The sequence below is a fragment of the Lagopus leucura genome, unplaced genomic scaffold, assembly GCF_019238085.1.
Source record: "Lagopus leucura isolate 7727_CA_CO unplaced genomic scaffold, USGS_WTPT01 Super-Scaffold_100157, whole genome shotgun sequence".
Classification (NCBI taxonomy): Eukaryota; Metazoa; Chordata; class Aves; order Galliformes; family Phasianidae; genus Lagopus; species Lagopus leucura.
In genome coordinates, this window is record NW_024962334.1 from 1,410,301 (window position 1) to 1,417,349 (window position 7,049).

The following is a 7,049-nucleotide window of genomic DNA, read 5'->3' on the forward strand; positions in this document are numbered from 1 at the left end:
CCTTCCTTCCTTCCTTCCTTCCTTCCTTCCTTCCTTCCTTCCTTCCTTCCCTCCCTCCCTGCCTGCCTCCCTGCCTGCCTTCCCCCCTTCCTCCCTCCCTCCCTTCCCCCCTTCCTTCTGTCTTTCTCTCATTTTTCTTTCTCTTTCTATTTCTCCCTTTCTCTTTCTTTCTAACTCACTCTCTCACTCTCTTTTCTTTTAAATAGCACATATCTGGACTACAAGTTGTAACCCCAAAATCTATTTAGTCTGTGATGGACATTTTGTCATATCAACTGTCAGTTTCCAGAAGGTTCACTAAAAAATGCATGTAGAATTGTATCTTATGTTCCTGAATTTAAAGCTATTTTCTGTCATCTTGCTATTCTCATTATTTCCATAAATTGGAGAAATCCTCTCCAGAAATTTTGTGTGGAATTAAAAAAAAAGAAGCTATCAGATTAAATACTGATATCAGAAGGAAGTAATTTTCTACATCGCCTTGAGGACTGTTTGTTGGCAGAATAGAAAGGGGAGATTCCTGATTTTCTACAGAAACCTGTTGCTATGCTTGGAAGGTCCCAAGAAATCAGACTGGAAATTTGGGTTGCTTCCAATCACATCACCGCACAGGTATTTTTAGTGACTTTTTTAATTCTTCAAAATCCCCCCTGAAGCATAAATATTCTACAGAAGACTTACAGGTAGACATACAGGAGAGGATTTCCATTTTCAGAAAATGTGTTTGAAACAGCTGTCCAGGAGAAACATAAAATTGCTACTGTAATTTATGAATAATCTCAAAACTCATGTCAATAAAAGATTTATATGCAATGCTACGTCATCTTTATTTGCCTGAGTGTCCCCCTTTACTCTTACCAAAAGAAGTGAAATCAAGATTAATCAGTAAATTACTTTGGCCTCAACAGAGTTTCTCATTAATTCATGGTTTCTCATTTCCCACATCCCCATCACTGCTTAAAACTTCCCTTTTTACAGACAGTTCACTGTTTACATGATAAACATACTCCCCACATTACCCTTCTGGACTTGTATTGCTCAAGTGTGAGAGCTTCAGTGCATCCCACTTCCTTACCAGCCTTCTGAAACCGCTTTGATGACAGTGCTTGTTGACCACAACAGGCAGTGAGTACTAATATTGCAGTACAGCAAATTTTCCCAATCAATGAAGCATAACATTCAGTTTCTCCAGCTGTTCCCATTCCTGGAAACCTGCTGGAAAAAGCCACCATGGAGGTAAAATAGGCTGTCTGGGAGCAGAAGGCTCACTCACATCTTAAAAGGAGTGATGGAATGGGATGGGGCTCTTGCCCTGAGACTGGGCTGTGGCAACTCCTTTTGTTGTGCTGCTCGGATAAAAAACCAAGCAAGCAACCAACACTTCAAAGTGTGTGCAGTATCTGGAAACTCACCAAAGGGGAGGCAATTCCTCTGGAGGGTTAGCTGGGACAATTGACTCCCTGCAAGGGCTGGCATGGAGGGTGTGTCTGCAAGGAAAGTCTTCATAGCCAAAGTTTCCCCTTGCTCCAGTCACTTCACAAAATGCTGTCTCACATCCGGCAATCAAAGCCCTTCCCCAAGCTGCAGCCTGCACCTACAGCACAGCAGTGAACCCAGATGACCCACTGCTCCCACTGTCACAGAGAAGTCCATCACCATGGGGTTAAGTGGGTATTTCTGTCTTTTTTTCTTTCTGTCTTAACTGTGCACGACAGTTCAGGAAGCAGCCTCAGAAATTGGACCTTTAGCCTCACTGACACCAGATAGAATACTTTAATGACTGCTATGGAAAAATATACTTCACCAAGCCAGTTTTACTCAGAGGAGCAGCTAGAGCTGAACCTTACTGAGATACTTATTAGTTAGTGCCAGTAACATCACCATCCCATCAGTTTTGCCTAACTAACAAAACTCGCCACTTCTGTTACAGATCTCTTAGTAGTATCCTTTCAGAATTGCTCCTGCAAAACAATAGACAAGGCCCAGGAGAAAAACTCTAAAATTTAATATTAACTTACGTTACACTCATCATTTTACATCAGTATCAGATTTAAGCTGTCTACAAAACCAGAGGCTTTTATACCGCATTCAAAATTTACCAAGTTTAATTTGTGTGTGCCTCACAATTAAAACAGTTAGAGCCAGGATCCAGTCTCAGATCCAGGGAAACCATCTGTCACAACCTGGCTCAGTCCCATCGTGTAAGGTCACCAGTCTGCTGTGAGTGGGCTCCATCCATGGTATCCCACTTACTTCCAACCCCAACATTCAAGTCAAATAGTCTCTCCTTGTGCTTCTCATGATCCAGGGTCACCTCTGACCTCTTTCCAGGGTGGTGAACCTCAATAGACATCCATCCCTTCCACATTGAGTGGGTCTCACGCACGGCCCTGGGGCTTCAGGGGCACTTCCATACCTCCAGTTTAACAACATGATGGAACAAGGAGCAACATTTGAGCAGAAGAATGTCTAATCACAAATGTGGGTACTCTTAAAAGGAATTGAAAAGCTCAACCCTTCTGAAACAGGATGGAATCCTCACTTAGTCACCCCTCCTCTGAACACAAGGGCTGGGCTGAGCAGGTGAGCCCATTCTCTTTTCCACACACTCAGGCACGAGTGATGACTGCTCAGCCTCTCCCCTTTGCAGCATCCCAGTCAGGACCTCCTGGCTGCTTTCTTTCTGCCTTTCTTAGTAAAAAGCCACATCCCACGAGAAAGGCCAGTAGCTAAAGGATACTAGGTAGCTTCCCGTACTCAGCATATGGAGTCCTCATTTAGCATCATGATGGCTTCTCCTAGCTAGTGCCTGGAAAGGTTGCTGAGCACATTTCTGAGGAAGAGCCAACCCAGCAAGTTGCCTTGATGATGTCTACATATGTGTCCATGAAAATACAAAATAGGGCCACACTCCCTGCCCCAAATACACACTGAGCACCTAAGGAGAAGGCTCACTGCTGGGGCAGGGCTGTGTGCTGTGATATGACTAAGCAGGAACATCAGTGCAGATAAAGATTCTCACAACCACAGTGTTGATTAGAGATTGGTGCTGTGAGGCCCTAGCACCCAAAAGAAGATAGGAGTGATTTCTCTGTTGTCAGAGTTAAGAGTCAGATCGCCCTCAGAGCACTTGCACCTTGCAAGAGCAGGATGCTCAGGCTGCTTTGACACCACCTGAATTATTTATTTCTGAAACCTCATTGCAGTTAACTGTCTGAAAGTGATCTAGACAAACCAACAAAACAACAGCAAACAAAGGGCCAACAACGTAACCATCAAAAGACGAGAAAGAGTGATTTCCGATGAGAAATTTAAGTGCAGGTGGCTCACCCAATCACAGTAGAATACATTCTTTAAAAGAATATATTCTCAAACAGCTGTTTGTCTTTTGAGTTGTGTTGAATTTAAACATACCTCTGTGATGTGATGTCTATATGATGTTGAAATGTATGTGTTATCAATATTACAAAAGACAACTGTATTTTAAAGTGTATTTTTTTACCACAGCAAGCAAAAAATTCATAGCCCATAAGTGTAATCACCTATGCCATAATTATGGGTGCATAAGGTTGTGTATGGGCACGTATATTTCCATTATTAAATATGAAAAATGCAAATACCAAATATGAAAAGAAACATTTAGGAGAGGTCAAGGAATAGTGAAGGAAATCAAACCCTTCTCAAAGTTAAGAGAAGGAGTATTTATCAATGCACCCTAAATCTGAAGTTAAAAAGATGGAAGATGCAAACTTACCTAGAGAATAATACATATTTTGGGGGGCGTCTGTACCTACGGAGAAGCAAATGGAGATACAAAATAGATTAAAAACAATTAAGGATTTTAGGTGCCTCCACTTTGACTGCCAAATTTTATTCACTGTAATTGCACCTCACTTCTGAAGGTGAGTTGCTTAGCCATATAAATCAGCCCTTTTCAGTGCTGAAGTTCAGCACTCCGAGCACACGCTAGAAGAAACAGATGTGTGAATTATCTAATTTCCATTGATGTAAATGGGAGCTAAATGTCTAAAGAAGGAGTGAACTGCCTCTTTGCTACAGCCTCGTGCCTTAATGGATTCTGCAGAGACTTTAAACTTGTGCCAAAGATTTACAGCTAACAGAATTATTCAAACAAAAATCTCCAACGACTGATGAATAAATAAAAGCCTCTATTGTCGTTCAGGATGATACTTCCCTTTCTCAGTGGTATAATCCTTTTATACTTTCCAAAGGTAGCTTAAGATATAGGATATTTCTCTTGTCTGCAACCTGGGGCAGAGCTGTGTGTGCAGCATCATCTTCTCATTTAGGCAGAGTCTGGGATTACACTGACAGGCACAGCATGGTGGAAGGAAGGGGCTGAGAAAAAAAAAGTCCATGAGGATCCTTGCTTGGTCTAGACAGGATTTGCTTTCAGGGCCAGAATGAAGCTCAGATAAAAAATGAGACTATTCTTCATCAGCCCACCATGGATTTGAATATATTTCTACTTGGGATTTTTCCTCTCTCCTGTCAGTCCAGAGGGTCATTTGGACCTCTTTCTTCGTGCTTAGCAATACCAATCTTATTCACTGCTTTTGAGAATGTGAGAAAAAAAATCCTATGGGTTTTGAAGGCTGAAATGAAGCAGAAACCTTTTGCTGCTGGCTGAAATGCAAGTACATAGAGATGGCCCAAAGCCCAGGCCATGACTTTTTTTTTTTTTTTAATTTTTTTTTTTAATTTGGGACCTTGCATTTTGGGAAACCTAGACAGCCCTACAGCTCATTAGTTTGGTAATCCCTCTGCATCAACAACAGAAGCAGAGGGAGATGTGACTCATTTCCCAGTCACGACTACCTCTGGCAGCTGAAGACAAATCAGTGCCCAGTCTCTGGGACAGTGAGTGGGTTATCTGTAAGCTCTGCATGCTCAGCCACACCAAGCTGTTCATGAAGGTGATACCAATTCTGCGTGTGCAACAGCCATGGCCTCTTCCCTCAAGACTTTCCATCAGAAAACAGGGTGGAGAAAGTACCCAGTTCAAATTTACGAGGGAGATAGTTTCCTCTCAGCTGTAGGGAAAGAAAGGTCAGGAAAATCCTTACATACATAAACAGCTATTGCATTTGAATTTCCTTTTTTTCTTTTTCTCTTTTTTTTTTCTTTTTGCTCCAGGCAGAAGCATGTTTCTTATTCATATGAAAACATCCTGTTCACATTTAAGATTTTCTGCGGTTAGATGCAGTTCATTTTTATCTGTTCTCAAAGCAATCAGGACAGGGACAATTTCTGATGAGTGATCAATGGTGAAAATAAAATAAATGAGGAGAGAATGGGAATGGGGTTGCTGGGCACAGTGTGGTTGATGTTACGATCTATTTTTGAAATGGTATAGGATATGGAGGTTGCACTAGCACTTCTGAGAAAATCAGCTAGCTAACCTGGTATCTGCAGGACATCTGTAGGGCAAATATATCCACGAGTCCTTTTTTGATTAGTAGTCACTGCTGCACAGTGTAAGAGCTCTGTGTCATGAAATAATCTGGGTAACCTTATGTTCTAGTTGTTAGGCATGACGTGCCTGGTGCCTTTCCCTGGATGTATCACACAGATTTTTAATTGGGAATATATCAAACCAGTAATACTTTTCTCTTACAGAAGATATTTCCACATCTGCTTTGCAAGTGATCTTCAACATCGAGCTGAGCAAAACATCCTGAATCCAAAATCTACAGTTCAGGTTTCTTACTCATATTTAGATTCACGGAAAGTTTGAAAACAGCTCTGTGGAAATACTGACTGCCTACAAATCCTACCTGAGGTAATGGAAGCAGCAAGGTGTGCATAATGCTTTGTTTCTGCTCCTGTAACGATAAGTTTTTGTTCTTCAGCTGGGAGAGGCTTGGTCTGCGTTGTGAAGTGTTGCCACAAGAAGAGCGCTGCAAGAGCCACGCTGCACTGACTTTTTGTTTTTGTACCCATAAATCAACCGTAGACCATAAAACACAACCTGTAATAACAATCACCAATATTTAATACGTTTCTGACTAGTTTGAAAACCTGTTCAAATACTTTGTACCACCCACAAAAACATTTGTAATAAATTGCAAGGCAATAAAAATCTCGTAACACGTAATTACTGGCATTATTGTATACTTTACTTTTTTTTTTTTTTTTGAGTAGGAGGAGCTGGGCAGAGAGGAAAAGGCTGCGTTTGAAAAAAAAAAAAGAAAAGAAAAGGGAACTTTTCAGTTGTATTTCATGAGATAATCTCTTATGCTATTTTTTAAATAACATATTTTAAGCAGTACTAAATATGGAGAAGGATTTTTTTCAAACAGATCACAAGTTCTGTTTCTGAATGAGTCACTTCTGATCAGTAGGCTTCTCCTTAACAGGGGATTTACAGCAGAGGGACCAAAACCTATTTCCATTGAAACCAGGCAAGCTCCCACTGACTTCAGCAGAGGATTGACCCGACGTGCACAATACAGCCAGGGGTGGAAAAACTTAGAGAAGCGTTGTTTTGTTTTATTTTAATAAATCTGCAAGGACTCTCCCAGTTCAATTTCCACAGCTTTCGGCACATTTTATCCTTCCTGTAGTTTGCACACAGGATTGAGGCACAAATGTGTAAACGACTTGCGCACGTACAAATACAAAATCAATGTTTATGTTTACACTGCTGCAAGCTTCTGCCCTCTTACCTGTGGCTTGTGATGAATTTAGCCAGGAGCTGGTTTTACCAAGGGTTTGAGATACTGGTGGCTGAAGGGATATTCTGTTTGTGATTCAAAAGAAGCCATTTCTACCAAGCAAGGAAGAAAAACGAAAATCTGTGTAACAATAATAAAAACAAAACAAAATCCCCAAATAGACACCAACAAATAACTGAAACCAAGCAACAAACTAACAACAACAAAAACCAGAACACTGGTTTTCAGGTGAAAACACAAGATTTTGTGCTTAAAATAAGGACTCAGCTGATTGTTGCACAACATTTCATTGTTTCAGCACTTCAGATTTTATTTTTATTTTTTGGACATCTAGTTTATGGGAAAAAAATA

At 40.9% G+C, this 7,049-nt stretch overlaps 1 long non-coding RNA gene across 1 annotated transcript in view; it reads right to left on the minus strand.

The window, feature by feature from the left end:
* Positions 1-6,783, minus strand: part of LOC122189241 — a 13,917-nt gene extending 7,134 nt beyond the window's left edge. Inside the window, exons 1-3 of the long non-coding RNA XR_006181757.1 lie at positions 6,690-6,783; positions 5,799-5,992; positions 3,755-3,790 (exon numbers count right to left, since the gene is read on the minus strand). This is a non-coding gene — a long non-coding RNA (uncharacterized LOC122189241). The remainder of the gene's footprint in view (positions 1-3,754; positions 3,791-5,798; positions 5,993-6,689) is intronic.
* Between the last annotated feature and the right edge of the window lie 266 nt (positions 6,784-7,049).